Raw genomic sequence first — 8,684 nt, 5'->3', positions numbered from 1 at the left:
TGCTGGCTCAGCAGGGAGGTTCCAGAAGAGTGGAGGTGCCAGTGTGAGCCCATCCCCAAGAAGGGCTGGAAGGAGGAGCTGGGGAACTCCAGGCCTGTCAGCCTGACCTGGGTGCCAGGAAAGGTTATGGAACAGATCACCTTGAGTGCCATCCCAGAGAACCCACAGGATGGCCCAGGGATCAGAGCCAGCCAGCGTGGACCTCAATATCTGCATTGATGATCTGCATGAGGGGATTGAATCCATCACGAGCAAATTTGCAGATGACGCCAAGGTGCGTGTGAGTGTGGATCCGCTGGAAGGTAGGAGGGCACTGCACAGGGCCCTGGACAGGCTGGATCCAGGACCCAAATCCAACAAGGTGAGGTTGAACAAGTCCAAGAGCCGGGTCCTGCACTTTGGCCACAACAAGCCCTGCAGCTCTACAGACTGGGGACAGAGTGGCTGCACAGCAGCCAGGCAGAAAGGGACCTGGGGGCACTGATGGACAGCAGGCTGGACATGAGCCAGCAGTGTGCCCAGGTGGGCAAGAAGGCCAATGGCTCCTGGCATGGATCAGGAATGGTGTGGCCAGCAGGAGCAGGGCAGGGATTCTTCCCCTGTACTGGGCACTGGTTGGGCAGCACCTTAAAGGCTATGTCCAGTTCTGGGCCCACTGGAGTGGGCAATAGGAAGAAATTTGTAGCAGGAAGAATAAAGAAAGCAAAGGTGAAGCCAAGGAAATGCTGAGGGCAGTTTGGAGGTGGCTGTCAGGCAGCCCTGGCTCTGAGCAACAGCATCTGCAGTGGGACAGGGAACTCCCAGCTGATGGGAACAAACTTTCTGGCTGACTGCAGAGGCCAGGACAAAGCTGAGTGGTTTCCCTGGTGTCCCCCAGCCCTTGCTGGCCCCAGGGGCTGATGGCATTTGTGCTCCCTCAGGGTCCTGTCCCCACAGCATCAGCATGGGGGTGCTCCCGCTGCTGTGTGCAATGCAAACAGGGGCTGCTGAGCCAGTGCTGCCATGTCTGTGCCTGCAAGGATGGGGCACCTGTGTGAGCTGGGGGAGAGGCCAGGGCTGCAGAGGGGGGATGTTGTTGCCAGCTCCATGAGGACGCTCTGGGACGCTGCCCTGGGCTGTGCAGCGCACTGGGGATGGATCAGCCCCTGCTCTGCTGCTCCTTCCCATCTCCCCCAGGGCCCTTGCAGAGCCCCAGCCATGCTGTTTGCCCCCAGCCTGCCCACGGCCAGCCTGGGGCTGCTCAAGGGGCTTTTCTGTGCTGAGCATTGGCCTGGCCATGTTCTTGAGAGAGCCTGGGCAAGGAGCCTGGAGCCCCCAGGCCCTGGGCTGAGGCGTCAGCGCTGCCCCAGCAGTGCCCATGGTCTGTCCCTGCTGCAGCCCCGGCAGTGCCACCCCCAGGGCTGTGCCTGGCCCCAAGAGCACTCAGGCCCTACAGCAACACCAGGGCCACCAGGGCAGCGGGGCCGGGCCACGGCAGCAGCACGGGCAACACCAAGTGCTGCTGCTGCTGGGCACAGCTGCTGGGCCAGCACTGATCTGCCCCCAGCTCTGCACACAGACATTGCTGCTGCACCTCCAGACAAGGCAACAGAAGGGGCATCTGTAGTTAAAACTTTGCTGGGAGAGCCTTTAGTTCATTTACAGCCACTAAAAGCACAGCTCCTCCTTGACAAGTCTGGGGCCACAGGACAATTTAAGAGAAAGAAAATGAGAAATGGAATAAAGAAAAGCCTAGATTTAGAGACAATAATACAAACTAAAACAGAGGGGAAAAAACCCCAAATCAACAGAACTATCCAAGATGACTTTTATTATAGATTATTTGCAGAAACTGGCCAGCCGTTTAATGTTTCTGAAACCATCCAGTTGTCAGTCTCCACACTGTAGCCTTGAGCTCCTGGTTCCTCAGGCTGTAGATGATGGGGTTCAAAACTGGAGGAACCACCAAGTACAGAACTGAAACCACCAGATCCAGGGATGGGGAGGACATGGAGGGGGGCTTCAAGTAGGCAAAAAAGCCAAGTGCTGATGAACAGGGAGACCACAGCCAGGTGAGGGAGGCAGGTGGAAAAGGCTTTGTGCCGTCCCTGCTCAGAGGGGATCCTCAGCACAGCCCTGAAGATCTGCACATAGGAGAAAGCAATGAAAACAAAACAACCAAAAGCTATAGAGATAGAGAAAAGAGAAACCTCAATTTCCCTGAGGTAGGATTTGGAGCAGGAGAGCTTGAGGATCTGAGGCATTTCACAGAAGAACTGGCCCAGGGCATTGCCATGGCACAGGGGCAGGGAAAATGTATTGGCTGTGTGCATGACAGCACTGAGAAAGGCACTGGCCCAGGCAGCTGCTGCCATGTGGGCACAAGCTCTGCTGCCCAGGAGGGTCCTATAGTGCAGGGGTTTGCAGATGGACACATAGCGGTCGTAGCACATGATGGTCAGGAGGAAATACTGTGCTGAGAGGAAGAAAATTATGAAAAAGAGCTGTGCAGCACATCCTGAGTAGGAGATGGTGCTGGTGTTCCAGAGGGAATTGTGCATGGCTTTGGGGACAGTGGTGCAGATGGAGCCCAGGTCGCTAAGGGCCAGGTTGAGCAGGAAGAAGAACATGGGCGTGTGCAGGTGGTGGCCGCAGGCTACGGCGCTGATGATGAGGCCGTTGCCCAGGAGGGCAGCCAGGGAGATGCCCAGCAAGAGGCAGAAGTGCAGGAGCTGCAGCTGCTGCGTGTCTGCCAATGCCAGCAGGAGGAAGTGCCTGATGGAGCTGCTGTTGGACATTCCTTCACTCTGGCCATGGTGGACTGTTGAAAGAAGACATTGACAAGCGCTTTGAGTCAATCCTATGAGGTTATTTTAGGAATTCCCTCAAAACTACTTTTCTATCTGTGGGGGAATTTCACTAAGCTTTTTTTATTTTTGATTGGGTTTATGCTTTTGAGTCCCTTCCTCATCTTCAGCATTGCTCTCAGCCTGAACCCCAGGGAAGCCCAAAAGGGAAAACAGGGCTCCCTGTGCCCCAGTGCAGTCAGACCTGCTGTTCCCACAAAGGTGCCCTATGCCTATTACATCTCCTCTTATTTCAGGGTGATGAAATTTTAAACATGTTTAAAAACAAAAGTGGAGTTTCTAAAGACTCCAGTTTCAAAGTCAATTTCTCTAAGCCCGTCTCTCTTTCCCAGTGCACCTGAACAGAAAGGGATACCAAGGATGGGTCTGGCTCTCTGCTGCCTGTAACTTTGCCTACTAGGAACTGTTCCTCTCTATCCAAGCCTTGTCCCTGCCAGTGCTGCCAGAGCCCAGCCAAGCCCTGGGGGCTCAGCTGTGCCCTGCAGACACCTCCCAGCACAGGGCACTTCCCAGGGGCATCTCCATGGCAGCAGGGCCTTAAGGGCAGGCCAGACAGAGATGCTGCAATCCAAGGTGCTGCTGCTGCTGTCTGTAGGGAGAGGAGGCTAAGGAGGCTTTCTGAGGGAGATCTGGGGCCCATCTGCTGATGCCCAGGCTGACAGTGCAGGAGTCTCAGTGACACAGCCAAAGCTGACAGCCCCTTTCCCTTCCCTTCAGGAGAAAGCTGAGAGCAGCCCTGGCCATGCAGCACCATCTCCACAGCAGGAGGAATCTGCCCTGATGGGGGTGGCTCCTTCCACCTCCAACTTCTCCCCAGCAGTGTCCATGGGAAGCTGCCAGGCAGGCTGAGAGCTGCCCCTGGCAGGTGGCACATGCCGTGGGCTGGCCAAGAGCCCTTAGGGCTGCAGGAGCTGCTCTGCAGGACAACCCTGGCTGCACATGCAGTGCATGTTCATGTCCCAGTCATGCTGTGCTATGGCTGCTTTTCAAGTCTGCTTTTAGCCAAATAAATAGGAGCGATAATATCAGGAAGGGGAAATTCTGAGCTGGCCCTGTTGTGCCTTCTCCTCCTGCTGCCTTTGCTGATCCAAGTCTTGGCCAGCCCCCTGGCCTGTTGGCTCAAGGTGCTGATCTCCTGGAAAACCTTTTTGTTCCAATGGGCTTCCAGCACAGCCAGAGCTCTGAGCCAGGTCCTGGCAGGGCCATGTGCAGGCAGGACCTGGGGGCTGCAGCTGTTTGTTCCATCCCTTACCTGCTTGACTACCTGAGCAGAGTTAAGGACAGTGCAAATCTGGAGAAGATCTGGGTATTTCTGAGAGCTGAAAAGTTCTGGATGTGTCCCAGGCATGTCTGGAATCACTCTGTCTCCAGTGGTTTCCTCCTGTGTTAAACACTTGTCTACAGACAAGGCCAAACTCCCTCTTCCAGACTGAGCTGTGCCAGGAGTTACTGACCTCCTGTGCCAGGCTCTGGAGCTGCTCTCATCATGCCCAGATTTCCCTCTGGGAATGTTTGCCTGGCTTGAAACCACTGGCCTGAGCCAGCCTGGCTGAAGAGACCTGGGAGGTGGCCACAGACCCATTTGGTGAGCAGCAGACCATTGCCTCTTCCCAGGCTCAGCATCCAGCAGAGGATCTGACACCAGCCCCAGGCACACACGCACAGAGCAGATCATGTCCCTGCAGCCCAGCGAGCTGTGACACCTCTGGGAATTTACTGGAAAGCCCTACCACCTCTCTAAGGCTCTCAGGAACAACCATGAGGGAAGGAAATAAAAAACAAGCCCTCAGAAAAACACAAAATGCTGTGTGAAGTACCTGAAATGCCCCCAACAGTTTAACTAGAGCATGGAGTAAGCTGAGAAAATGTATGAACAAACGAATTAAACAAGTGAGCACACAGCAGACAAGTTGGCATGTAGGTGTCTACTGAGAAAGCTTAAGCACAGCAAGGGGAGAAAAAGCAAACTCAAACCAAGGCATAATATCCCTCACATTTTGGAGCAGAGCTCTCAGACCATGTATCAGCCAAACCACTCCAAATTACCATCTGCCAGAATGTCCTTCAAAGAAAAAAGGTCCACAAGTTTGCAAAGCAGCAGTTTAATGTTGTCCTATCAGATGAGAGGCTCTCTCCAAAGAAGATTTTTGCACTTGAGTAAGAAACACTACACAAAAGTGTGACTCTCGTGGCCACTGCTACACTGTCAGGTACCATGAGACAATGAATTTTTGGAGTCCTGGCCATGTCATGGCAGGTACATCTGGAAAGAAGCTCTTTAGCAGCCCCTGTCATTTCATAAGTTACCTGCAAATGTTTCCAGATCCTCTGCATGATCTTCTCTGTATGCAGAAAGAGTCTACATAAAGAACCTGAGCAAACCACTCTGGTATTGTTTCAGAGACAAAGATACACCAGAATATGAAGAGCAGGTTTTGCCTCTCATGTATCTTCCTGTCATCCCTAAATCAGGCTCTGTTTCAGACTAGAAGCTGGATCCTTCCCTGGTATAAACCTGGGTACCTGCTCCTGTCCATGAGGCCTATCACTCCACACACGCTGAGGCCCAATTGCATCGCATATGAGATTGCCAAGTAAATGCAGGTCTGTGCATGCACCATGTGTTAGACTAGGCCATAAATAATTTATGATGCTGGAGAAGGTGACTGTATTTTTAGGTGTAGAAATATGCAGATAAAACAGTCCTGACATTCAATTTTCACTCTGCACTTCTGATCCTGAATTTGAGTCCATCCAATGCATTTCTAAAGCCTCTGCACCTCTGAATGAGCAACATATCCCCTGCAAAGCCCCAAAACCCATAATTCAAAAAAGGGGCACCAGGAAAACCCATGGAGCCCACAGGATACCTCCTGCAGCCAGCACTACACAGGATGCCCCAGCATGAGGAAGAGCAGGCTCCTTCCCCTGAACCTCAAACATTCTGCAGGTCAGTCTCCTCTGGATTCTGGCTGCTGACCCTTATTCCTGACCCCACATCTAATCAACATGCCTTTGATGTCAGAGGCACGTGTTCATGGGGCCCAAATCTCTCTCTAAAGACCACGGGAGCTGCTCAAATCAGCCCCTTGCCATCCTGAGGCAGCCCAGGAGCAAGGATGAGGAAGGACAAAGGTGCTCACTGGGGTGCTTGTAACTGTACCCTCTGTTACATCTTCCCCCAGAGAGAGCTGTCAGTGGGACAGAAGGAGAATTATTCCTTCCTTGGACTTTGTAGAAACAGGGAGCCCAGGGAAACCAAGAAACAATCATAGATTCGACACCACATTACTTCTGGATGTGTCCAATGAGCAAGATAAGGACACACTGAGGAGAAGGGGAAACAGATGTCGCAAGGGCGAGGAAGGGGACAAGACAGTTTTGTGGTGTGTCACAACACAGCTTTTGGTCTCTGCTATCAGAAATAAACCAAGGGAGGTGGAGAGAGGCACAGAGCCCAGGCGAGGGCAGGTCTCACCTGGACAGGGCAGCTCCCAGGACAAAGGCAGTGTGTTCCTTCAGCGAGGCCTCGCTGCTGTTCAGCCCCTCGATCACCAGCCGGAGCCCACCCATGGACAGGAAATCCTTGGCATTGTCCACCTGGGAGAGAGCAGCTTCCATCAGCACAAAGCCCCAGCCCCTGGAGAACACCTCCCTTCACACCCACAGCATCCCTTCCCTCCTGCTCTGACCAGCAGGGAGTTTTACAAGGGATTAAAAATTCCGAGGGAATGGCTGTGGCTGAGCTTAGCACAGCCCTGCCCACGAGCAGAGATGTCACAGCTGCCCGGGCACAGTGTCCTCGTGGGAGGACATTGTCACACTCAGAAGGCATCACTGGAAACTCAAATACTTTGATTATAGCTATCAAAACTGCTCTTGACATGTACTTTGGCAATTCAGGTGGTGTCAAAAACTGGATATATCTGCTGATGTCAAAAAACTCCAGCTCTTTGCTCTCCCCTGAGCAAGCCTTTACTAGGGATCCAGGGAATTGCATGTTTTGCAAATGAAGTTAATTAATTGATGCTGTAATTGTAGCACCAGGAGTCAGGGATGTTTAGGAGCCTGTCAGCACCAACAGGGTGCAAAGGGGGCATGGGAGCGAGTAGCATGGGCATTTCTGGGAGTTCTCCATGAGTTCCATCAACAACTTCCCATGGACAAGGAAGGAAAAAGCCAGTCCCAGCTTGGAGGGGTCATCCAGGAGCTTTCCCAGGGAGCAGCCCCACAATGACTTTTCTAAGCAAACAATAATGGATTAACTGCCAGTAGGGAAAAGTTTGCACATTAGTGGGAATTCATCAGCCTCTGGCTCTAAGTGGATCAGGGGCTAGCCAGGCACAGTCCCAGCGGGCATCTGCTCTTGGAGAGGAGATCAGAAAAGGCTCTGAGTGCTCACAGACAAAATTTAGAGAAACAGCACAAACTACTTCAAGTACAAAATTCAGTCCAAAGTCAAATCAATGCATTTTGGTATTCAATGATTTTTTTTTTCAGTTTAAAAGAGGATCTGATGAATGCTCAGAACTGCCTGCACAGAAAAATCAGTTTCTGCCTGCACAGAAAAATCAGGTTTAGAAATTCAACATATCTCTCTGAAAGACAGGGACACAACAGCAATCGTTGACTGATGCAAACAGAATATAAAAATGAGTTATCAGCAGGGCAAGCCGACCCCCTGATGAGGTGGAACAGGACCACAAGCCATGCAGGGCATGTGGGACCCTCTTCTAGTCAATGACTTCATGCTCAGTGTTATTTGTATCTCAACCATGTACCTTCATCAAAATTGGCCCTAAGTCAGATATTTCAGGTACCCAGGAGAAGAAGAAGCTTTGTGTCCTACAGGTCTGTCGTTACCAACCAAAGCAGGACCTGGGGAGCTCCAGCTCATCTCTGCTCCCCAGTGGGACAATACCCACCTGTCCCTCTGCAAAGCTGCTCTCTGCAGGTCTGCTGGGGCTGATTCAGGATTTGCAGCAGCTTTTGTATCCTTTCAGATGCTGTTCTTTTAACTGTCCCTATAAACCAGGCCTGCCAGAGCTCTCACTTTTCTGCAGACCCATCTTTATCTACAACGAAATCTATGCAGCAACCCAATTTCATCTGCCAGTGGGTCCTTTTATTGCTCAGCCTCTGTAAAAACTGGTTTAGTGCTGGAATCAGACATCAACTTCTGCATGAGAGGGAATATATGGACAGGCAGGAATTTGCATCCAGCAGCTGGAGTGGTAAAACCATCCCCTGCTGTAACCTCAGCAGCACCAGAGTCCTTTGTGCTGCCCCAGCATCAGTGAGACACCACAACAGCAGAATGTAAATTGTGCTGTTGTGCTGTAAAGCTTATTCTGAAGATGTGTTTATCTTTTTTAACCAGAGTCTGTTGTGAGAGCTCCAGTTCTAAAACTAACAAAATCCCCAAACTTAACAACTTGAAGGTATTAACTTCTCTGGGGAGCAGTGTATGCTGCAAGGCAGCAGCTTCTACCTCACTTCAGTCCACTGAAATCACCACAGAAGAAAAACCAAAGATCAAAAGAGCTCTTGAGTAAAGTACACGGGCAAAGCAGGCAAGGGGAGGGATAGGAGAAGAGCAAATATGACAGCAGTTATTCAGGGAGCAGGTTTGAATTGGAGGAGAAAGAAAATAGGGAGGGAAGGTGAGAGAGAAAATGTTAGAAAACAAGAGCGAGGGAAAGCAGCATGTCAACTGCACACGATGGAGAGGAAATTAGCAGAGAGAGATGGTGTAGCATGTCAGAGCAGAGGAGAGGGGAAGATAAGCAGAGTAAATAATTGAGAGAAAGAGCCTGCAATGCCTGAGAACGGGTCTTG

Source organism: Melozone crissalis, unplaced genomic scaffold, assembly GCF_028551555.1.
Source record: "Melozone crissalis strain CALT ecotype California unplaced genomic scaffold, PUWL_Pcris_2 ptg000053l_1, whole genome shotgun sequence".
In the NCBI taxonomy this organism is placed as follows: domain Eukaryota; kingdom Metazoa; phylum Chordata; class Aves; order Passeriformes; family Passerellidae; genus Melozone; species Melozone crissalis.
The sequence above is the reverse complement of the archived record's forward strand: the minus strand, read 5'-3'. Positions refer to the sequence as shown.